The 23,836-nt window shown below is 42.2% G+C and overlaps 1 long non-coding RNA gene across 1 annotated transcript in view; it reads left to right on the forward strand.

The window, feature by feature from the left end:
• Positions 1 to 23,836, forward strand: part of LOC141369932 (uncharacterized) — a 67,576-nt gene that overhangs the window by 34,457 nt on the left and 9,283 nt on the right. The window contains exon 2 of the long non-coding RNA XR_012373521.1: positions 3,631 to 4,037. This is a non-coding gene — a long non-coding RNA (uncharacterized lncRNA). The remainder of the gene's footprint in view (positions 1 to 3,630; positions 4,038 to 23,836) is intronic.

Below are 23,836 nucleotides of genomic sequence, written 5' to 3' on the forward strand. Positions count from 1 at the left end.
AAAAAAAAAGACAAAAAATAAATAAATAAAATGTATATATGTTTTCTCTCCAAGTCTTGATAAATGTTAGTGTTCTTTTTTTTTCTTCAGCTGCCAGATAATCTCCAAGAGTAGACATATTGCAAGATACAAGGTTTTGCTCTCTTCACCCCAAAAAGGAGATCAGGCCTTGGTGTTCAGAAATGCCCATGAACACAATATTGCCTAACTACACCAGGTCAGCTGCAACTATGTGTGTGAATTGAGGTGGAATGGTCTATATTAGAGAAAAGTCTGAAGTAATGACAAGTGTATATATATATATATTTTTTTTTAAAAAGATTTTATTTATTCATTTATTTAACAGAGAGAGAGGGAGAGAGCACAAGCAGGGGGAGCAGCAGAGGAAGAGGGACAAGTAGACTCCCCGCTGAGCAGGGAGCCCGATGTGGAACTCAGTCCCAGGACCCTGGGATCATGACCTGAGCCGAAAACAGACGCTTAACTGACTGAGCCACCCAGGCGCCCCAACATTTATTGCCGATAAAGTCATCTTCTTAAAAGCTAAAAAAGTAACACTGAGTAAAGCTTTGAAGGGACAACTTTAACCAGTAGATACAAATTTCATAATTGGTATAATAACTGCCTTCTGGGATATGAATGCTCATAGCCTAAAGTATTAAAAAGATTGTCTTCTTAAATAGGTTAAAATTAGCTGCGTAATATCTGCTTTCATTTTGATTTCCTTAACAAATAATTTTGTCTAAGGGTAACTCAAGGACAATATTCATCCTGGACCTGTGTGAATAGTCCAAATTTTGAAAATTTTAATTATCTATTATTATGTTAAGTCAGGATTGGCAAACATTTTCTGTGCCACACAGTAAATATTTTAGGCTTTGTGGTCATGCCATTTCTGTTGCAACTTCTCAAGCTGCCATTGTAGAGCAAAACAGACAACACATAAATAGTCAACAGCCAACATATTAACAAATGGGTGTGGCTGAGTTCCAATAAAACTTTATTTACAAAAACAGGCACTGGGCCAGATTTGGCCCATAAGATGTACTAGACCAGATGCATAGCGATGAGGGTGGCGCCAGACTGTGAATGTATTTAATGCACAGAACCATGCACTTAAAAATGGTTACAATGCAAATTTTATATTATGTATATTTTACCACAATAAAAAAATGATTTTGCTAAGCAATACTCAGATTTTCAATTTAACTGATTCTGTAATTACCCACTGAATTGGAATACCCTTACTTACTTATTTCTAAAATGTTTGATATTTAGGTCATTTGTAATTTCTCACCAGTATAGATAATGCTCAAAAGGAGTACCTCTTTGTCTAAATGCTTTTCTTCTCATGAATAATATCCCTCAAAAGGACTCCTAAGCAAAAAGTATGCATATTTTTAAGGCTAATGGCATGTGTTCCCATATTGCTTTGTAAAACAATGATGCCACTTTTACAACCACCAATAATGCATAATGTAATAATTTTGCTATCACTGTAACTTGCTCAGTAGTGTTACCATTAAACAAATTGTGTGGTGGTGGGGAATGATTTCTTTAGCAAGTTGTAGGTACATAAAATATTCATTATAGTATTCCATATATTTCTGTGTATGGTATTGTAATGATTTTTGTGTCAATTTGTATTAATGCAATAAAAATGATATAATAATTTTTTTTAAAGATACTTTACCAGCTTCTGTTCTAAATCAAGAAACCAGAGACATGAACAAGAAAGACTGTTATACTCTAGCATTTCTGTAAAGACCAACTGGACAAACCAGATGGTGAAACAGAAACAATTTTTGTATGACACTTTTAAAAAACTAGTATGAGATTAATTCAACTTTAGTATTTTAGCATCGATTACATTATTTTATATTCTGGATCCCCGAGAGCCTCATTTTACAGGACATATACACAATGGATTACTCAAAATCCATGCACTCAATTTATTGCAAAGTGCAAATAGTTGTCTCTCACTAGGTTGTAGAAATTGGGTCAGTTTGGTGAGCTGCCCTACAGTTTCCTCTAGAGAAATTGCTACAAGGAGTTTGTCAGCTTTTTCTTAAAAGCATGTTTCTGGGAGAGCAATCTTTGCTCCTACATGAATGGATTATTTCCCTGACACATCTTGCATTCAACAGAATAACAGCTCCTCCTGGTTTAAGACACTGTTGGATCTGGCTGGCAGAGAGACACAGATGTTGGACATGATGGACAATTAGATGATATTCACTTTATGGAATAGTTTGAATTATCATGCAGCAAATATTCATTCCCCTCCTTTCCCACTGTGGGAGAAATTTTCTTCCCTGTCCCACTGATGTTTCCTCTGGCCAGTGGGATGTTAGTGGACCTAATGCAATCAAAGGTTTGAAATGGGCTTGTGTGACTCTTGCATTTCTGCTATAGCATGAGAAAGACATGCTCCAGTTGGCCTGCAAGGGACTGAGAGTCATGGGGAGCAGACCTGAACCCCATCAGCACCTTGAAGCTAAGCCAAGTCTTGATCAGCCAACCCCTAGCCCAGCTGCACATGTATGACAATAAAAGCTATTAAGTTTGGGGATGATATGTCAAGCAGCATTATTGTAATAGTAACTAATAGATACAATCTATAAGCAAAATTATACATGAAAGTCATTTTAGATAAAGCACATTTATCTTTATGCAAGTGTAATTCCTTTTGTTGCATAGAAATCTCAGTTACAAGTATTCATTCCCATCTCTCTCTTTCTGTATATATAGATAGATAGATATGTATAGATAGATAGAAAATATTTATATATATATATATATATATATATTTTTTTTTTTTTTTTAAGTAAGCTCTACACCCAGCATGGGACTTGAACTCTCAAGAGATCAGGAGTTGCATGTTCTAATGACTGAGCCAGCCAGGTGCCCCCGTATCTCTATATATTATACCACGTGGGGAAGAATCTTTTCTCTGCTACAATCCTTTCATAAGCAATACAATCTTTATTAAAGGATATATAGCCCTAAGAAAGAGACATGAGACATAAATATTTTATTCTCAAAATTTTAGCCTGCAATCAAGAAAACACCTTTTTGTTTGTTTGTTTGTTTCTAAAGTAATCTCTACACCCAACGTGGGGCTTGAACTCACTACACTGAGATCAAGAGTTGCATGCTCTACCAACTGAGCCAGCCAGGTACCCCAAGGAAACAGTTTAAATTAGATAACCTATCATTTCATGGCAAGAATGAGAGAAAATAGACCTAACATTTTAATTTAAAATGCTATTAATCCTAATAATAAGTTGTGAGGACAAGAAAATGTTATCTTAAAAGTTAGAGGCAAAATTCCTTCCAGGGAGAAAACTGAGTTTTGGATGTGATGGGTCCTACATCATGGAAGTAGGAGAAAAAGGGGGAGGTCTGTTTCGAAGAAGGAGAGAACCTGAAAGAAGCTGGGATGAGAACTGGCAGTAAGAAATCTCCAAGGGCAATAAAAAAGGACTCTTGAGAACCATGATGTTTAAACGTCGATTTTAAATTTTTTATCATGCTGTCTCATGATGTAATGCTCCCCTCAGTCTTATACCTTGAGTGAAGATCTGTTCTACACAATCGTCTTGTGTTGGTGGTGTTTGGTGGAAACAGAATGAAGACATCAGTGTAGAGAGAAGAGAAAGGCCATGTGCAAATAGGAGCTCCCTGCAAAGCTGGAATCTGAGGAGGACATGATGATAAGAATCTGGGACAGGGTATTAGACCCAAATATACACAACAGAGCCATGGGTCAATTTTATTTGCACACCAAAGGGCAGCAGACCCTTTCATCCTGAGGACTTGGAGAAGCAAGATGATTGATACTTCTAATAAGAGGATGCTCATACCTGTAAAAATGCGACTTCTATTTCCACAATGGTGATTTCCATACCACCAGTGTGCATTGCACCACAGTTTGGAATGCTTGTTGGAGATCCTTCTGCTCTAGGATTTTATTAATGACTGTCAACATCTGCTTTCATGTCCAAGTTCCTGAGATGAATTTCCACTCAACTAAGGTCAGTATTTATAACAATTGCACACACATTTAACAGGTCAGATATGTAATTGCAAAAGACAACACATTCCAGACTGATATATTTCATTATTAGTCAGTTATGTAAGCACAATCACCTCTGATTTCAGGGAAATAACCTATTTAAAGAATTTGACCTAAGAATTTAGATAATTGACAATGATTGATTTATACTACTTCACATATTATATTTCTACACACTCTACTTCCAAATAACTTTTTTTCTCTTGTATCCCTTTTCCGTTGCTCAAGCTCTTATTTACAATTTCTTTGAGAAGAGAGAGCATATTACATATTATTTCTATAATCCCTAGATTAAAATAACATCTTTCTCCCAGAGGAGAACAGGTTTGCACTTCCCAGCAGTGGGAAAAACTGAGACCTGTCTACTTGTAGCTGAGGTATGCTTATAAGTCCCCCATCAGGACAGTTGTACAAAAATCTTTCAGGAATAAGTAAAATCAGCCAACCAATTGTTGTTTTTTATATATCTCTTCACTGAGCCGCAAGTCAGATGAAGAAATCTGTTAGCGTGAGCTCCCAGTTCCTTAGCACCCACATGTCTGGTCTCCATGCACAAGATGCACTCTACTAACTGGCATGGCCCCTCTATTTGATTTCTTTGTTTCTTTCTTTCTTTTTTTAAAGATTTTATTTATTTGAGAGAGAGAGAATGAGAGATAGAGAGCACGAGAGGGAAGAGGGTCAGAGGGAGAAGCAGACTCCCCGCTGAGCAGGGAGCCCGATGTGGGGCTCGATCCCGGGACTCCAGGATCATGACCTGAGCCGAAGGCAGTCGCTTAACCAACTGAGCCACCCAGGCGCCCCCCTCTATTTGATTTCTGTTGGGAACAGCACACATGCAGTTGACAAGGCAGTATAAGTAGAAGGAAGGAGGCTGAGCTCTGGGCCTGGCTGGAGAAGTCAAGGGCACACATGAGAATCTGCTAGGTGAGGGATTTGGTCTGGTAGGAGGGTAGCCATGAGGGCTTGAGTATAGTAACCTGGAGACAACATGGCTTTTGTGTTTGAACAAAAGGAGACAGGACTAGGCTGAACAAAGAAGAGGATGAGCTGCTAAGAAGGCTTGTTGGGGAAGCAACCAATAGAACTGCAGAGAATACTGGGTAATTTCCTTATTTCTGATTCTGGTTAGTACTAAAAAATAAATAAAAGTAAAAATACAAGGTCAGAGACCTAGAGGAAGAGAGTAGCACTGTAGAGGAGGGTGCTAGCTATACCGAGATCCCCTGAGACCACTGTGTGTTGCTAGATAAAAGCAGACTAAGAAAGAAAAGACAAGTCGATATGGACCCTTATGTGCAAGACAGTGGACCTTTGCTCTAGCTCATTTGTCCACACGGATTTTAGATAAATTGTTGGACAAAGTGGGTCATTAGTGCTGCTCACCAAATATTTCCAGTTCCTTCCTCTGGTGGACACATAACAGAATTTCACTTCCTGGCCTCCTTAGAATTGGTGGTCCTGTGACTAGTTCTGGCTGACGAGCGTGGGCAGCAGAGGCATCCATCACTTCTAGGCTGGATCATGCAGGACACTCCAGAGCACCCTCTCCTCTACCACGGTGAATGGTAGTGTGATTCTATTAGCCTGAGTCCCACGGTAAGGATAACACAAAGCAGAGACACAGCCAACCCACAGTGGCCATGTAGGATGAGTGAAAACTAAACCTTTATTGTTTTAAGACATGGGAATTGGGAGTTGTTTATTATAGGAGCAGAACCTAGCCCAGCCTAAGGAGAGGAAGGAGTCCTTCCAGACTTGCCTTTCCCATCAACCTCTACTTCCCATCCTAGAGAGTTCTTTAGGTAAATCTGTGTTCTATTCCCTAAATCAATCCTGCCATTTAAATTTTGTCTCCACAACCAGTTATAATGATCCATACTTTCTACTTTTTTGGAGCCACCCTGTTTCCATTATGCCAAGTGCTTATTGCATAGGTTAGTTGCATCTCATGAAGGATTTATGTCCTAAAGACAAAAGGCCTCATCCTGCACAGTCACAACTGCTCTTGAAAATTCCTTAAATCTCTCATACAGCCCAAAATAGCACCATACTTCAGAAAACCCAACAGAGGCACATTTTGTTCTAGCTTTGGAAGAGTCCATTTCCTTTATTAAGTACCAGATGATGCTGTTGGCTTGTACGAAGGATCATGTTGTACAAAAAATACAGATCCAGAAACTGTAGAATTTCTTGGGGTTTGGAGATGCTCAGAATGAGAGACAGAAGGAGAGACCAGCTGTGGGACAGCAGATTAACAACTGCTTTGTCATCCTCACGCTGGGGTGTACCATTCAGAGTGCTTTTGACTGCAGGTAACAGAAAGCCAACTTAATAGATGACTAAACAAGAGAGGATTGAGTGACTCATGGAACAAGAAGTCCCAAGGTAGTGTGGTACCAGAGGTGGTTGGTGAATTCAATGGCTCCATGGGCTCAGCCTCTTGGTCCCAGTTTGACCTCTCTGCCATTCTCTTGATTTTCTGCCATGGTCCCAAGATGAACACAGCAGTTCCATGTGTCATGAAAACATCCAGAGGCAGGAAAAGGGAGGAGTAAATACACTTCCACAAAAGCACCCTTCCCACACACCCAAAGTCTCACTGGTCAAACACGTAGCATTAGTCCATCTCTAAACCAGTTGTAGAAAAAGCGAATGGAACTCTCAAAATTGGCTTGGGGCTAATTAATCAGAATTTACCCTCTGGGTCAGCATTCTGTTAGCACACAGCCACTTGGAGGATGAACAAAGGAACAAAACATGATCTTGGCCAGCAAGAAAGAAGGGGACAGGTTGATGGCTTTCAGACAAGCAAATAGAAGGTCTGACGGACAGGCACATAGATTGGAATGTCAGCAGAATCCCTGATATTTTTTAAATGTCTATTTTTCTCTCATTATTTTAGCTAGAAATATACACTCAAATTCATAGAAGTAGAATACACAGGTGATGCCAATACTCAGCCTTGCTTTCTAGTACCAGCTCCTTGGTGAGGTGTCCAGAGTGACATCACCACCTCCTCCCTCCACTGTGAGCTCACAGCCCTGATCATTAGTACCACTTTTTGGGGCACTCACTGGGGTCTGAGCAGGGAAAGCCCTTAAGTGTGTCTGGCTGATAGCACTGGCTCATCAATGATGCCTGAGAGGGCCCTTATCAATGAGCTTGTAAGCACTTGTGGGCAGGGACCTGGCCTGATACCCAGTTAGCCTCCCCAGGTATTGGTTAAATGAGAAGTGTGAGTTTTGGGCAGCCAGGTTAGAGGGATCAGAGCGGGGCATGGGGTGAGAGTAGAGAGTGCTTCAAGGAGGACGAAGGACGCTGAAAGATAGGGTGTGGAGGGCATTAGAAACAGCACCACTGCTGGGCTAATTCACTCTAGATGCTAAAGAAACAAACAAACTGTCATTGGTCCTGTCTTCCCAAGCCAGGCAAGGCCTGGTAGCCCTAGTCACTTGCCGACAAACCCAGAGATAGGGAGCATGTGGAGGTGTAGTCACCAGACATAAAACATCTGGGTGGTAGGACTCTGAGCACTTTGAAGTGATCTCTATACCCAATGTAGGGCTTGAACTTACAACCCCAAGATCAAGAGTTGCCCACTCCACTGACTGAGCCAGCCAGGCTCCCTAAGATCTCTGAGTACTTTGAAGATAGGGCTCTCCATTCACCAGCCACACCCAGGCTCACCTTACCCTCAATCAGCCCAGTGAGGGCCGGCATGTAACGGGAGCTCATTAAATGTTCCCCAAATTGAATTGGAGTTGGAAGGGGCCTGAAGCTGACTGAGCAGCTTTCTCAACAGGATAGAAAGCTCCTCTACAATGTCCTCAGCCTCTATGTGGTAAGGGAGGTTCCCTCTTTTCCTAGGCACCTTCCTTACCACTACCCAAGGTCATGCTGATTGGACAGCCGGAATGTCTTAAGAATCGCTGAGCCACAAACAGATTGGGGAAAATAGAGCCCAGACGATGACCTACATCACCTGGCTTTAAGGAGAGAACAGAGGACACACTAGAGTCCCCGACTGCTAGGAGACTGTCCCTTTTATTTGTGGGGACTTTGGTGGATGGAGCCTGCTCAGAGGCAGCCAATCTTCCTATCCATCCTGGCTATTCTCATCACACCTGTGCCTCAGCCCTCACCAGACTACTGACCCACACATAATCCTGGAACTTCGAGGAAGTCTACAGTCCAGCCTTCCATGTTTTCCAGGGAGAACTGAGACCTCAGACAGAAAAGAGTGGCCAGGGTCTCCCCAAAAGTCGCTGCTGAGCTGGGATGAGAAAAGACAAGATTGCCTGATTTCCTAGACAAGGGTTCTTCCTGGGGCCCAAATTGGGTCAACCCCATTTTACAGACAAAAGATCAGCCCACTGTGAAAGCATTTTGCCTGATCACAGTGAAAAGAAAAGGGCTAGGGTCTGGGTCCCACCTCTCTCTTCTTCACCCAAGTCTCTGCACAGAGTGTCTTGGGATGGAGAACTCACTCAGATATTTCTCTTCTTGTAATTGTCTTTGGTTATCCTTGGGTTTTAAAAATCTCACTTGGTTCTTGAAGGAGTTCTCAGAAGGGTGGTCATTAAAACTTAGCAGAATTTCAGAACAATGATTTGCCTTTAAACACTTGGCTTTGGGAAACCCCACCCAAGGATAAGCTGATGGGGCCTGCTTCCTCTAGAGGGAAAGCCCTGCCAGGGGCTGGAGGAGCAAGGCAGGATGTGGCCCCACCCCAGCCCAGCCCAGCCTGCTCCAGGTGGAAGCTCAACCTTGAGCCTGAGCCCCAGCTTTCTCTTTCATGGGACAGATGGAAGGGCCAGGCCCTGGGGCCTCCAGGAGCAATGGTGGCAAGGGCAATTTCCCCTCTCTTGGTTCCTCTCCCTGAGGAGAGCCCATTGGGAAAGAAAAGGCCCACCTCTTGGATGACAAGTTATTTTCCTCAAACTCACCCAGAGGTCAGTGAACTCCTTTCCCCACCCGTACATTCCTGGAGAAGGGACACCTCTCTGGGTGCTTCTCAGGGGTCGGTGTTCAGGTTGCTCAAAGATGCACAAAGAAAAACCTCAGTGTCTTGTCAAGTGTGCCCTCCATGGCTTCTTGACCCCGTTATCCCTCCAACATGGACACAATAAAACCAGTCATGACAGCTAAACTGTCCTGAAGATGTACTGTGGGTCAAAGGCTTTATCTTTATGTATAACATCGCATTCAATCTCAAAGAATACAGGTACATGAGATAGGTACAATACTATCCCCACTTTACAGATGAGGCTCAAAAGACTTAAAACTGAACTATTAAGTGACGGAACCAATACTTAAACCAAGCGCTCTGACCTCAGAGGCTATTTTCTTAACCAGCACACCTTATTACCACCCAAAATATTAGTATTTCTTTCATTTTCAGAGATAGGAGAACAGAAAACTTGAGGACATACCGAAAAAAAGCAAGATTCACAGAAGGGAAATTGTCTTCGCTGAGGTTCCAGTTCAAGCGCACAATACACACATCAAGTAAAGTTTTTATGGTGGGGCCCTGAGAAAAATATACAGCCAGGCACCAAACCCAATCCCGTGCAATTCAGCAAACGTTTGCTAAGGGTTTACAGAGCCTCTCTGGGGCAGCTAGGATGGGCAGTTCTCCTTTCATGCAGGAAGAGCTTCAGGCTCAGTCCTGTGGGATCCCACACAATCTAATTCTGCAGAGGGTGACCTGAGCAGCAGAACTTTTGAAAAATGGAAGAGGATTAAGACAATGAAAAGCACCTAGCACCTCTGAGTGTCACCTTGGGTTTTGACAGCCCACAAAGAAACCCTGGGAAAAACTTTGGGTGATTGAAGAGGCAATCATGCATAGGAGAAGAGATGAAGACTTAAGAGTGCCTGAAGCCGGAAAATAGTTTGCTGATTCCACCTGACTCTCTCCCTGCAAGCACGGGGTAAGAAGGAATAACAACAATAACAGAAGTTATCAGCTCTTTTTTTTTAAAGATTTTATTTATTTATTTGAGAGAGAGAGAATGAGAGACAGAGAGCACGAGAGGGAAGAGGGTCAGAGGGAGAAGCAGACTCCCTGCTGAGCAGGGAGCCCAACGTGGGACTCGATCCCGGGACTCCAGGATCATGACCTGAGCCGAAGGCAGTTGCTTAACCAACTGAGCCACCCAGGCGCCCAGAAGTTATCAGCTCTTGAGTGCTTATTATGCACTCTTCATTGTGGTACATTTAACATATATTATCTCACTAACAGTCAAAAGCTCCAAGTGAAGGAGGCACTATTTTTATCCTCATTTTCCAAAATGCAAAAAGGAGTCTTGGAGAGGTAAATAATTTGCCCAAGAACCCAAAGAAGCAGACCTGGGATTTGGAGAAGGCTCTCCAAGTTCAGTGCTCATGCTCCAGTATGCTATTACTAAACATCTACACTAACCAAGATGCCCTTGGTGAGAAAGGCAAGAAGGAACACCTCTCTTGAGACCAAGAAGGTATGCACACACATGTACATGCCTGCCACATGCATATTCTCATATGCATACACACACATGCAGACCCACATATGCACTCATGTATAACCCGTGCACAAACCCATGTGTGCAAGTACACACGTGCATGTCTGGGCATGAAGCTGCAAAGTTTTTCAGCCATCACTGTACACTGAGGAGTCTTGGACCTCTCTTTAAGGAGAAAAGAGCCTTTTTCTCTCACGGCATCCGAGAGTGTGTTGAGAAACTGGGTGTTTCATCTCCTGCTCTACTCTCAAAGGTGCATTTTAAGCATCCCTCATAATGTGAGGGGGATGGCAAACTCCAACTACATGAAAATGAGAGCAAAAAAGGATCATGGTACAGTGTTTAAAATGAATTTTATGAGACTCTGAGGCCCAAACCAATTTTTTAAAAATGATTGTTTTGGCTGGCCTAAACCGGTACTCAGAAATTAAAGTCTTTTTAGGCAACCATGCTACTTGCAACCAACTCAAGGGACTGCTCACAAACAGGTTCCCTACTCAAAGGTTAGAGAACTAACAGCTTAAAATCTGGTTTACTCCCAAATTAATCTGCAGATGTTACCATTCAGAGGGGCTTCTCCCCAAGTTCAATAAAAGATTCTGTTATATTCTTTATAACATCTTCATTATTACTTCTGCCATCCTGATTTTACTAGGCCAGAAAGATCATTTGAATTTTAGTCCCTAAATAATGTGATATAAAATTAAATAAAAACCCAAGCCACCTTCTTGGATTTAGTTTCCATGCAGAGATGTATATTAATAATTAAAACAGCCAGTGATGGCTGGGGCATATTCAAGGTCTTTGGGCTCTTTGGAGGGTCAACCATCCAACTGGTGTGCTGTGACTTCTCTCTCTTGGCTGTGAAAAGAGTACCATTGGACTGATGGCCCACTGGAGCATGGCTCTTGGAGACATGAAGAATCTGGTCTCTGCTATGCCTTTCCCACCAGATCCCTCGTCTCTAGCCCCACTGCATGTGCACCAGTGCAGGCCCTCTGAGGTCCCCCCAACTCAGATCTGTCTTCCATATCATCACCATTGTTATTTTTCACTCCCCACCCCAACCTCATTCCTTGCATTTCGGCTGTTTGCCAGGCCCTGTGCTTGGGCTGGAGAGACCCAAATGGAAAGACCTGATCTGAGTCTAGCCCAGGGAGCTGGCCATATGGGAGAAGGAGGTTTTCTCTTTGGGCAATCTGATCCCCAGCACCACTCCTTTCCTCACTGAATGGGGCCTTCCCTGGCCAGGCAGCCAGGATGTTACATTTCCGCCCTGAGTTCTGGGCGTCCTGCCAGCAGAGCTTCCTCTCCTCCCCTTGGGGGGCTGTGGTGGTATCAGATGACCTGTAAGAGTTCATCCAGCCATTCGAAAAACCCACTTAAATCAAGTAGAAGTGCATAGGAGAGAATGTTTATAAAAGAGTCCCCTGAAAAGTTCAGAAAGGTTCTTAGGGTGCTCATCAGCCCAGAAGTTAGGAACGGTGACCCTTCAGGCTTGTAGGCATGCTTTGTTTGATCTGCAAGGCACTGTTGTTGTTTTAATTTTTTTTTTAAGTTTTGTTTATTTAAGTAATCTCTACCCTCACTGTGTGGCTCAAACTCACAACCCCAAGATTAAGAGTCTCATGCTCTTTCCACTAAGCCAGTCAGGTACACTAACACTCTTGTTGTTTTAAAGGACTTAGTTACCTTTATTCATTCATTCATTTTAAAGATTTTATTTTTAAGTAATTTCTACACCCAACATGGGACTCAAGCTTACAACCCCGAGATCAAGAGTCATATGCTCTACTGACTGAGCCAGCCAGGCGCCACTACTTAGTTGTCAATATTTAAATTCATGAGAATGTACATGAACATCCAAACATCTAGCTTTTCTTGAAAAAAGTTAGAAGACTGGCAAAACCAGGCCCAATATCTATAGCTCTACGTGGAGGCAACTGTCAAGAGTTCCACCACATTCTCGTTTTATTTCTTGGTTGATATCACTCACTAATGCTAAGGGTCTGGTCCCTGATGGCATCTGAGTTTACAATCCCAATATCGTTTAATTCCCTCAGTGTCCTTCAGGAGGAGCCTCACAAATTCCTTTTTGAAGAGTTTTTAAAAGCAGATTGAATTTATTTACTTATTTTTGAGAGAGAGAAAAGGAGAGAGAGAGAGAACAGGTAAGGGGCAGAGGGAGAGGGAGAGAAGAGAATCTTAAGCAGGCACTATACTCAGCATGGAGCCTGACAGGGGCCTTGATCTCACAACCTTGAGATCATGACCTGAGCTGAAATCAGGAGTTGGAACCTCAACTGACTGAGCCACCCAGGTGCCCCAAAGTAGATTGATTTTAAACCATCAATTTAAAAAATAGACTTGGCCACAGCTGGTTAGGAGCTCACTGTGGGAACTGGCAGGAGAACCACAGGACCACAGCAAGTTACTTCTCCACTCAAAGCCATAGTTTTCCTTACCTGTAAAATCACAACAGTAATGGGATTTGGTGTGGATTAAATGAGATAATACATGTAACTCCACAACTCAGTGCCCAGAACATAGCAAGTACTTGATAAAAGTTAGTCATTATCATTATCTTTATTCTTTGATACCATAGTGGCTTGACTTTTAAATCAACAACTTCCAGGAATATGCAGTAACAGAAATTGCAGCTAAGAAAAGTGCTGCCAGGAGAGATAACATATATCCAGATCTAAATAGAAGGTTCTAGAGTCTTTTGGGGGCTGCGATCATAATTAGCCCGTCTATTGGATTGTTCAGCTAACTTAGTTTTTCCCAGAAATAGTGGTGATGATTTGGTCCCTTCTTTGTCCCCAAATGATCATAGTTCTTACTTAGTCTTAATAGAAATTACTTTAGCCACATGGGAATGTCTGACTCCCAATTTTTAGCAGATTTGGGGGTCTGTAGTAGGAAGTCAACTCGCCTGGTTTTATGAGCTAATTATGTGCCCTCCCTCCATTATATTGAAGCTCTAATCCTTATACCCTCAGAATGTGATTGTATTTGGAGACAGGGTCTTTAAAGAGGTGATTAAGTTAAAATGAGGCCTTTACAGTGAGCCTCAATAGAGTTGGACTGGTGTCTTAACAAGAAGAGGATATTTGGACACATAGGGGCACTGCATACTGAGGGAAGACCATGTAAGGACACATGGAAAAACTGGTCATCTGAAAGACAAGGAGAGCAGTCTTAGAAGAAAGCAAACCTGCTGACAGCTTGATCCTGGATTTCTGGCCTCTAGAAGTATGGGACAATAAATGTCCATCATTTAAGCAGCCGTAGCAAATGAATCCACCTGGGAACCATAGGGTCAGAGCATAAAACAGAAGAGCCTCTGACTTGCAGCTGATGGATGTGGGACAACGGGCAATCCCAAGAAGCTGGTCATGGCAGGGTTTGGGACCAGAACCTCCCCTCAGAGTCAGAGAGTGAGAAAGAGCAAGACCAATGATGTAGGACAAAGAAACAGGAGGTGGTCCAGATGGATTCCAGAGACAGAGCCACAGCCTTCGACTGGGATTTTAAATGCTCTTAGCAGGCTGTTTGTAGGTGGGGAGGTTGGTTTGTTTAAAGAGTTTTTGAGTCTGAACTATCACAGGGTAAATGTGTTGAAGGCAGAAGGATAAGTGATATCAATTAATTTTTATATTGTTTGATGACCCAGTGTTGTTTTCAATTGAAGAGTGCTTGTGTGATCGGAAACAAACAAGCCTGATGTTTCTCAAGTTTAAAAACCCATTTGGGAGTTTGGCTTGACCCACTACAGAAGTCTGGAAGCTAAAACGCAGACACTGTTTGACTAGACTTTTGGGATGCATCCATAACTTCGCATCAGAGTATTTATATCCCAGTCTTCTTTTACCATCATGTGCAAATTTATCTACTTCTTTCCTGGACACAGATGCAAATTCTTAAAGCACCCACAACTCAAAATGACAAAAGATCACTCTGGTGATTTGATAGATGATGGGGACAAAATTATTAATGTGAGTTCCCCCCATTCTCCCTCCCTTCAGCTTCCAAAGGAATCTGATTTTAGCTGGCTCCATTTTTCTTCCTTCCTTGCCCTTAAAGGAGAGCTCAGTATTTCCCAGCCTGGTAGGCATTTACAATTCAGACTTTGGGAAATAAATAGGAAGAGACAAGCTGGAAAGGCAAGAGGAATATGCAAGAAAAAAACAAAAGCATATGCTCAGCTGCCTAGATTTTAGATAGATAATTAGATAGATGGATAGATGAATGGATGGATGGATAGATAGAAAGAAATAGGAATCTATTTATGTACCTATCCATTCATCTATCCACCTACCTACCTATCTCTATCTAACTCCCCACATACCTATCAAAAGACAACAGTGGTTTGAAGCAAGGAATCAAAGATTCATAATGGACAGTCATTGCTTTGTCCTATCCAACAGTGATTCCCATTTAATATGTTAACAGTACCTCAGTTTCCCTTTGGGGATATTGTCCTCCACTCCTAGTCTGTGTGATTTAGATAGGGCTATCTCCATTCTTCACCTTCTCTCCTCAAAAGGTAAGCAGAATCCCAATGATGAGTTTAGGATGAGTATATGACAACTGCAAGTTGGCAAAGTTGAACCAATGAGAGCGAGCCCTGGGACTTGCCTTAGAATGCTGGAAAAGGAGAACTTTCCCAATGACTTTGCTAAAATGTTAATATTTAAGGCTGGGGGTACTGGTAGACACCATATGGGAAAAGCTTTTCTAAGAACAAAGCGAGCAGAGAGGAAGACAAAGCTGGGAAATGGAATTCAAGACAAAATAAAAACTCCCAGACTTTACAATTTTGTGAGAAAATTGGATCTTTTTTTGAACACTACTTTGAATTAGAATTCTGTCATTCCAAAGAGTACTGACTAGAACAGAGGGACCCCAAGAGGAGCAGCTGCAGGGGACAGAAAAAGGAAGTTCTATTGAGGCTTGTCAAGAATTAAAAGTAAGGATGGGAATTCCTTCTAGTGATTTTTAGAAGCTGGACTGTGTTTCTATGCCTATGACATTTCACCAAGACTAGACCAAGTGTGGCCCCAGAATTCTGTAGAGTCCTTCACAACAGGACTCATAAAATTAGCAAATGCCATTGTTGGACGAGATCCTAGAAGACACCTGGTCCTGTTCTCTACTTAATGCTTGCATCTCTTTAGGCATCTTGAAAAACAACTCACTTTGACTCTATTTGCACACTTCAGGGGATAAGGAAATCACTCCCATAGAGGTAGCGGGAATTGTATTCTCCAGAAAGATATGTTGAAGTCCTAACCCCTGACACCTCAGAATATGACCTTATATATGAAATAGGGCCTTTGCAGATATAACCAAGGTAGGATAAGGTTGTGAGTGTAGACCCTAATCCAGTATGGCTGGTGTCCTTACAAGAAGAGAAGGGGCCCTTACAAGGGGCGCCTGGGTGGCTCAGTTGATTAAGCATCTGCCTTCGGCTCAGGCCCTAATCCCAGGGTCCTGGGATTGAGCCCTGCATAGGGCTCCCTGCTTAGCAGGGAGTCTGCTTCTCCTTCTCCCTCTCCCCCTGCTTGTGCGCTCTCTCTTTCTCTCTGTCAAATAAATAAAATCTTAAAAGAAGAAGAAGAAGAAGAAGAAGAAGAAGAAGAAGAAGAAGAAGAAGAAGAAGAAGAAGAAGAAGAAGAAGAAGAAGAGAAGGCCACATGAAGACAGAGGCAGAGATGAGAGGTATGTTGCCAGAAGCTGGGAGAGGCCAGGAAGGATCTGTCCCTAGAGACTTCAGAGAGACTATAGCCCTGATAACACCTTGATTTGGGACTTCTGGCTTCCAAAACCGTGAGAGAATACATTTCAACCCAGGAAAAAAATGGTTGTTTTAAGCCACCCAGTTTGTGGTACTTTGTTACGGCAGCCCTGGGAAACTAATACACAGCCCATTCCATTTTTAGCAAGTTCCATGTTGGAATGTACTCCTTGATACTGAGCTAAAACTTAACTCAGCGCAACTACTGCTCCAGAAGGCTGAGCCTTCTGGAGTCAAACACACTCTTATTTCTGCCTTGAGGGAACAGCCTTTAAAGATTCCAGGCTGCAATTATGTCCCAGGCAAAGGTCTCTTTGTTTATGCTCCTGGACAATTCATATCCTGGTGCCTCCCAAAGTCTGGTTATGGCAGCCATGGAGCCTTTCCCTATTTCTTTAGCAGCCACCACAGCTCCATTATTCAAAACATCCTTAGTACCTTCCTCTTTGAGATGTGAGTTAACAAGGCTTTGGGATAAACTGCAACCAAGCATTCAGGGAGGCACTTGTTACCACTGAGAATCCTCCTAAGTGACACTTTTTCATCATCGTCTTAAAGAAATATGGTGGTGGTTAAGACATGATGAGAAGCTGTTGAAGAAAGAAGCAAAACCGTGAGACGTGGAGAGAGGTTGTCAAAAGGCAACATTAAAAAAAATATATCCTGGCTCCTTTCCCAACTGGGGATGCAGGAATGTTTCTCTCCAAGCTGGTCCCACCCCAAGCTGTGCTTCCAGGCCCCCCCGCCACCCCCCCACACAGGCAGGAACAGAGGGAAAGGGGAACTATTCTCAGGGAACCCATATCCCTGGGCCTTAACTCAGAGGAAGTCCCCGTTAACCAAAGATAAAGTCCTACATTAGTGGAAAACAAATTACTCAATGCTGAGGGGAAATTTGGAAAACAAAGAGAAAGTCTTTCAACATCGTCTTCTTATTTTTTCTCCAAGAATAAAAATATTACCACAGACTCACAGGATTCTGGGCACACGCTGATCTCACAACGAACAAAAGGCAAGGTGTTCTGACAAATGCGCCAGTTTCTGGCAATGTCACTGACTGCGACGTACACCCCCACATTCGAATGACTTGTAGCTTTGGTCTGATGCCTACTGGGGTACAGAGAAGCTGCCTTTGTCCTATTTAGCCAGGGATCTTCACTTTGGTTTAATGGAGCATTGAATTTGGGGGCCACTTCAAAGGTAGCTCTTGGAGCTTGGATTAAGAATCTGAAGGGGTGGTTCTAGATTCTACCCTGGGGCTCATCTTTAGACGGGGGTCAGTTTGAGGTCCCTTATGGAAAGTGCTTTGACAACACCACATGGAAACATGTGCGTGCACTGTGTACCCACTTGTGCCCACACGCTAAAGGGCAGGACTTCTATTCTTCACTAGGACTTCTATTAGCCAAACCATAAGGAAACAATGGATTAAGCAAGGGTGAACCCAAGGAGTTTGTTTTTCCCCTAAATTCTTTCCATGCGGGAATAAGAAGAATTGAGAGGGAAAAAAATGCATTTGTCAGAGAGACAATTCCTAACTGACGTGGCAGTTCAGCATATAGATTAGGATGGGGGTCTCTGGAGACAGACCAAGGGATGATCTATGTCCCCATGTGGCCAATGGTGAAGGAAGCAGCCACCCACAGCAACTCATGACTTAGATGGGACGAGAGAGGGTGGACCAGGTTTGAATGACGATGGTAGCAGCTTGCAGAGTTTCTCTGGGTGGACGTCCAGACAGCCAACTAAGACTGGGGCATGACAGAGCTCTGGATCTCTTCACTCTTGTTAACCCCAACAGAAGTAAGCACCCCCACTAAGGGTCTCTTAACAGAATACATATTTATTTTTTTTCAAGATTTTATTTATCTGTCAGAGAGAGAGAGAGAGAGAGAGCACAAGCAGGGGGAGCGGCAGGCAGAGGGAGAGGGAGAAGCAGGCTCCCCGCTAAGCAAGGAGCCTGATGTGGGGCTCAGTCCCAGGACCCCGGGATCATGACCTGAGCAGAAGGCAGATGTTTAACTGACTGAGCCACCCGGGTGTCCCCAGAATAATACATTTAAAACAACCTATCTGGAGTGGTAAATATTAGAGAAAAAGCTTTTTGCTGTTGTCATTTTAGCTAGGGTCCTCCAGAAGAATGTGAGTATTCGAGGCAAATGGAACCGGGGAGCACAATAAGGGGGTTACAGCTTGAAAGAGGACTTGCCTGCCCACTTGACCACAAGGGAGGGGGGCCTTCTGAGTAGCAGTTAGGCATCCAGAGAGGAGAGTGAGAAAGTGGCTGGAACAGCCTCTAGGTTTGGAGAAGATTTATGACAAGCTACAGGAGGATGGACCCAGCTGCTTGCCTTTCTAGTCGCTATGGGGCAGGATGATAAAATGGCAGACTTGATGCTAGGATAGGAGGGAGGGAGAGACCATTAGGAGACGGCCACTCACCATTTGCCAAAGGGGCAACCTTCTTGCTCCAGCTGCAATTTGCCTGCCCTTCAATCTCCAAGTACCTGGAATGCTTTGGCAGTGAATACCTCCCAACACAGTCCTTTACCCTTTTGCTTGCTTGCTTTTTCCTATTTATAAATGTTGACATCTTATAAGGAAGACTTTACAATATAGGCTTACTTAGTAGGTATGATCTCTGACTCAAAAATTGTACAGGGATAGTGAGTGGTGGTAAACGCCTTTGCACAACTACTCTACAAAGTCGATTAGATAGGGGTTTTCAAATTTTAGTGAAACTCTAAAGAAACTGCAAACAGACTAACTCATCCTAAATGGACTGCATATACCTTGGTTATCATTAAAGAAACACACATTAAAATAATACTTTCATTATATATAACGAACTTTCAAATTTATAATGATAAGCAATAAAGATAGAGACAGCTTTGTCAGAGAACAAACACACTTAGATGTTGCAGGTTGGTACTGTAAAGGGATTTTGTCTCTTGAGAGAATAATCTAGAATACATGGAAGGGAAGTATAGCAGAAACTATCCTTCCTCTGTAGAACAGAAACCATCCATTCCAGGTAAGCTGCTCTCCTTCATGTGGCCCTGTATTTCACTAAATTAATCATAGGAATCCTATGCTCCTTGCCATAACTGGTATAGGAAAGGCACTGACCAATGAAACATTGAATGAACGATGCAAGAGAAGCCAGATACGGCCCTTTAGGAAAGATTTCCCTTGCTCTTTAAAAGTGACGTGGATGAAGAAATATCCCTCTCTTCTTCTACTGAACATTGCCAGATCTCTGGGGGCTGGTGATGCCTGGAATGTGGCAGCCATTTTGTGACCATGAGAACAGCAGCTCAGTGACACAGATGACCCCCTCAGGCTGGCAGAACAGAAACATGGAAGCGGGTTGTGCCCTCGAGGATGTCACCATGTAGTGAAATTAACTCCAGAGCAGCCCCACCACAGGAGTTATTATGGGCAATTATATCACTTCTTTATTGTTTAAGCCAATTGAGAAATAATTTTCTCTTACTTGTAGCAAAAGCACTCTAAGAAACTATAAGGTGGTTTGTAGTCTTTGACACAATTCACTTTGGAGGAGATATATCAAAGTTGTGGCCAAAAGATTAAAATTTTCTATCCCAAAACTGAAAAATTCAGAGACGTGTACATGAAAATCACATTACAAAAAAGAAAAGCAGAATATAAAAGGGTATGTACACAATCCTAACAATGTAAATATTCACACGGCTTGTACCAAACATTGTAGGAAAATTCAACTTCATAGTGCTAGCTTATCGTTGAAAGTGTGTTAGATTCTGTTTCTATAAATTATTACTCAAGTTGAAATTTTTATTTTAAAGTTTATGAGAAAAGAAACAACATAAGACCCCAAATATGAACTTTTGCACAAAATAAATGGCAGAGAAATATCTGTTGAAAAGGAATGGCATGTGCTTTAGGAAATGCTTCTAGAACTAGTCATTCCATGTCTGTGATTTGGAGCCTTCTTCTTTGATGTAATTACCCATTACAATAACCCAAATGTATGAAACATCTTTTCAAAGAATGTCAAACACACAGACTTCAAAGAAGAGAAAGGGTAGGATTCTAGAGAAATGAAGAAAGAAGACCAAGGAAAAACAGTGCAGGAAACCGTCAACCTCTCTTACACAATGAATTTCCGAAAATATGTCATAAGCACAGCCTGAGGCTTGGCTTAATTGGCACAAACACAAGGGAAATAGAAAATCTAAGTCAGAGGGGCTGTCAGACTGAAAAATTTGTCTGCATCTGCCTGAACATCAGAGAAAATGTGGAAACATCAGAGAAAATCCGGACAGAAAGGAACCCTATCAAATTCACATCCGATGGAAAGGCTATAGGAATATTTTTGTAGTAGGCAATTACGGTGTTTTATTTTTGGAATTCCTCTTTCAAGCATGACCAATGAAAGTGAATTCTGTTATTCATATTGACAGCTAAATTAGAACAGCTCAAAAATCAAGGCCAAGAAAATTACTGTAATATTGCAAGGTTTGCCTATGAACTGCAGCAAAATAAATCAAGAAAATACATTTAGTTACATTTAGTCAAATTCACTTTCCCCCACTAAGCTTTCACACATCGTGCTGTCATTCAATTTCTCAAACATTGACTCAAACAACACCTTATATCAAGGCTTTGTTAAATATTAGCATTTTTTTTGAGGCACAGCTTAAGGTTAAATGTTTTCAGATCTGGATTTTGGTAGGGGTCAAATTTCTTCTGGATTTGATGAAGTATTCCCAGTTGAAGCCAGTTTAATGAGATGAAAGAGATGTCAGGTTACTGAAAGGTGTGCAGTGGAATAAAAAAAAAAAACTCAGAGTTTTAGAAAAGACAATTAAGCATATTCCACATAGAGATTTTACCTTGTTATAGATAGCAAACATTTAGGGCAGGAATAGTCTACAGATGTGTCCTGCTTTCTAAAAAGTTAATATACTAAATATCTGCAGTTGTAAAGCATAAATTTGTAATTCTAAAAGGAGACACCTTGTATTGTCTTTAAAAGGTCAGTTCTCCATGGAAATAGCCATTTGATTTTTATAATCAATGATTTATATTACACATAAAGGGAGACTTTTAGAAATATATTTGTTAAAGATCCATTGAAGAGACTAGAGATATAGTTCACTATACTAATTTATTTTAGCCACTCCAATAGTGTCATTGAAAATACAGGATTAATGATCTCAAAGTCAATGGAGAAGTTAACTCCAAACAATGGTCAAGACAAAAAGGGGAGATGAAGTCATATGCACCTTGGTGAATTTTTATTACCTCATCAGGATTCTTTCTTTCTTTTTTTTTTAGGATTATTTCTTAAGTGATATTTCACCTCTTGATATTGAAAAAAGATAACTACTTATGGTGATTTATGCAATAAATTCATATCTCATTACTTGTTTCTTGTGTAAATGATCTTTTTGACGCCACCAGGCACTCTGACTCACAGGGCTTTAAACCAGAATATCCTATGGTGGACACTCATGTCCAGAAAGCCCAACCTCACACCAAATGCTCTCTCATCAGCCAGGGTGTCTCTGGGTCTCAGGGGCTCTAACTGCCACACCACGGGCTTCTGCTTGGTCCCTACACTGTAGACAGCTGAGCCCCACTGGAAGATCAGTAAAATGGGCAGTATATGCAAGTTGGAATAAAGGACATGCACACATTGGAATATTATGCAGCTCTGTGTTTGTGTGTATAAATATGTTCATAGGTACTACCATGGAAAACTCTCCAGAATATGTCAAATAAAAGGAAAAAAAAGCCGTAAAATCCTGTAGGTAGTATTACACCTTTTATATTAAAAAGGGAGGAGAATAAGAATGTATTTTTGAATTTGGTTTTATATTTGCATACAGGAACACATGGGTAAGAAATCCACTCAGAGTGATTTACCTTTTTTGGGGGGATGGCAGAGGGGGTAATAGTGGGCATGCATTCCAAAAAAGCTATCTCATTGTGTACCTTTGTATCACATTTTCACTTTGAATCATGTGCATCTATCACCTAGTGAAAAAGCAATTCATTAAATAGGAATAAACTCAGCAATGCTCTTCTGTGGTGTTAACACATGAAAATATTTTAAACCCGATGTTCCTAGTGTATAAGCTACTTTACATGTTTTACATACGGGTCACTTTGAGGGCCACAGAATTCAGGCTCACGAATCTGTTCCCAGAGTCAAAATGTCCGTTTCCTACCCACACTGGCCTCAGCCATTCTAGCAGCCACTTGTTTACGTGTCTATTACAACGTGGGCCTCGACCGAATGGACTTTTGTACTAGGCAATCAATTAAGCCAAAAGGACTTCACTGATGCACAGCAGTACAGCTGTGAATATCTGCCACTAAGCTTAAAAAACCATCTTCTAAGTCATGTTTGAGATGTTTTTCATTTTTTTTAAAGATTTCATTTATTTATTTGAGAGAGAGAGAGCGCACGCACAAGAACGGAGGAGGGGCAGAGGGAGAGGGAGAAGCAGACTCTCCGCTGAGCAGGGAACCCAACACACAGGGCTCGATCCCAGCACCCCGAGATCATGACCTGAGCCATAGGCAGGCGCCTAACCGACTGAGCCACCCAGGCGTCCTCATTTGAATCTTTTATGATTTATTTATATTTTCCTAATTTCTGTTTCTGCGGACCACCTTTGATGGCTTGTGAGCTACAGGGGTAAGGACATGGGAACAGGTAGATGGAGCAGAGAGGGAGAGAGGGAGGGAAAGAAGAGAGAAGGAACGTGAAGGGAGAGACAGAGAGAGAGGAGAGACCGCGTGGAAAAAGAAAAAGGGAAGGGGGGTGTAGAAGAGAAGGAGAGAGGGAAATATATTAACCCAAAACAACACATTAAGCAGGTGTTGCAAACCATGAGCACATTTGATCAAGAGAATAAATGTGGGTTTTCAGGAGAGCCCACAAAACCTGTCGAGCTGGTCAAAAGGACCATTTTTTCACCCATTCCTGAGTGTGGAGAGGGATGGAGGGAAAAATATTTTAAGTAGATGAGGCCACTTTCGGTGCCCAGCTTCCATACCTTGCCAACCCCCCACCCCCCCAGGACTAATGGGCTCTGGGTTTCATGTAGCTCAGAGATCCTTAGCGGGCCAATGGCCAGCTGGCTCTTCCTTGTCAAGAACCAAACCAAACCAAACATTTCCCTCTCTGATCACCATTCTTGTCTCAGTTAGACATTAGGGACAAGTTTGCTCAGTTATATGTACGCACTAATGACTTACTAACCTCCTCAGAGGCATTTTCCTGCTTGGAACATCCTTATGACCGCTGTGGCCGGTGGGGGCCAGGGACACGGCTCAGACTCGTACAGCATCTCACAGAAATGGCCAGACCACTGCCCATGCTCAGGTTTTCTGGCTCCCCTTCCAGACTTTCACGGCCTTGAATCTTAGCTGGTTTTTCAAAGCCACTTAGAATTT

This window comes from Callorhinus ursinus, unplaced genomic scaffold, assembly GCF_003265705.2.
Source record: "Callorhinus ursinus isolate GAN/ISIS: 27379988/994484 unplaced genomic scaffold, GSC_fseal_2.0 scaffold24, whole genome shotgun sequence".
NCBI lineage: Eukaryota > Metazoa > Chordata > Mammalia > Carnivora > Otariidae > Callorhinus > Callorhinus ursinus.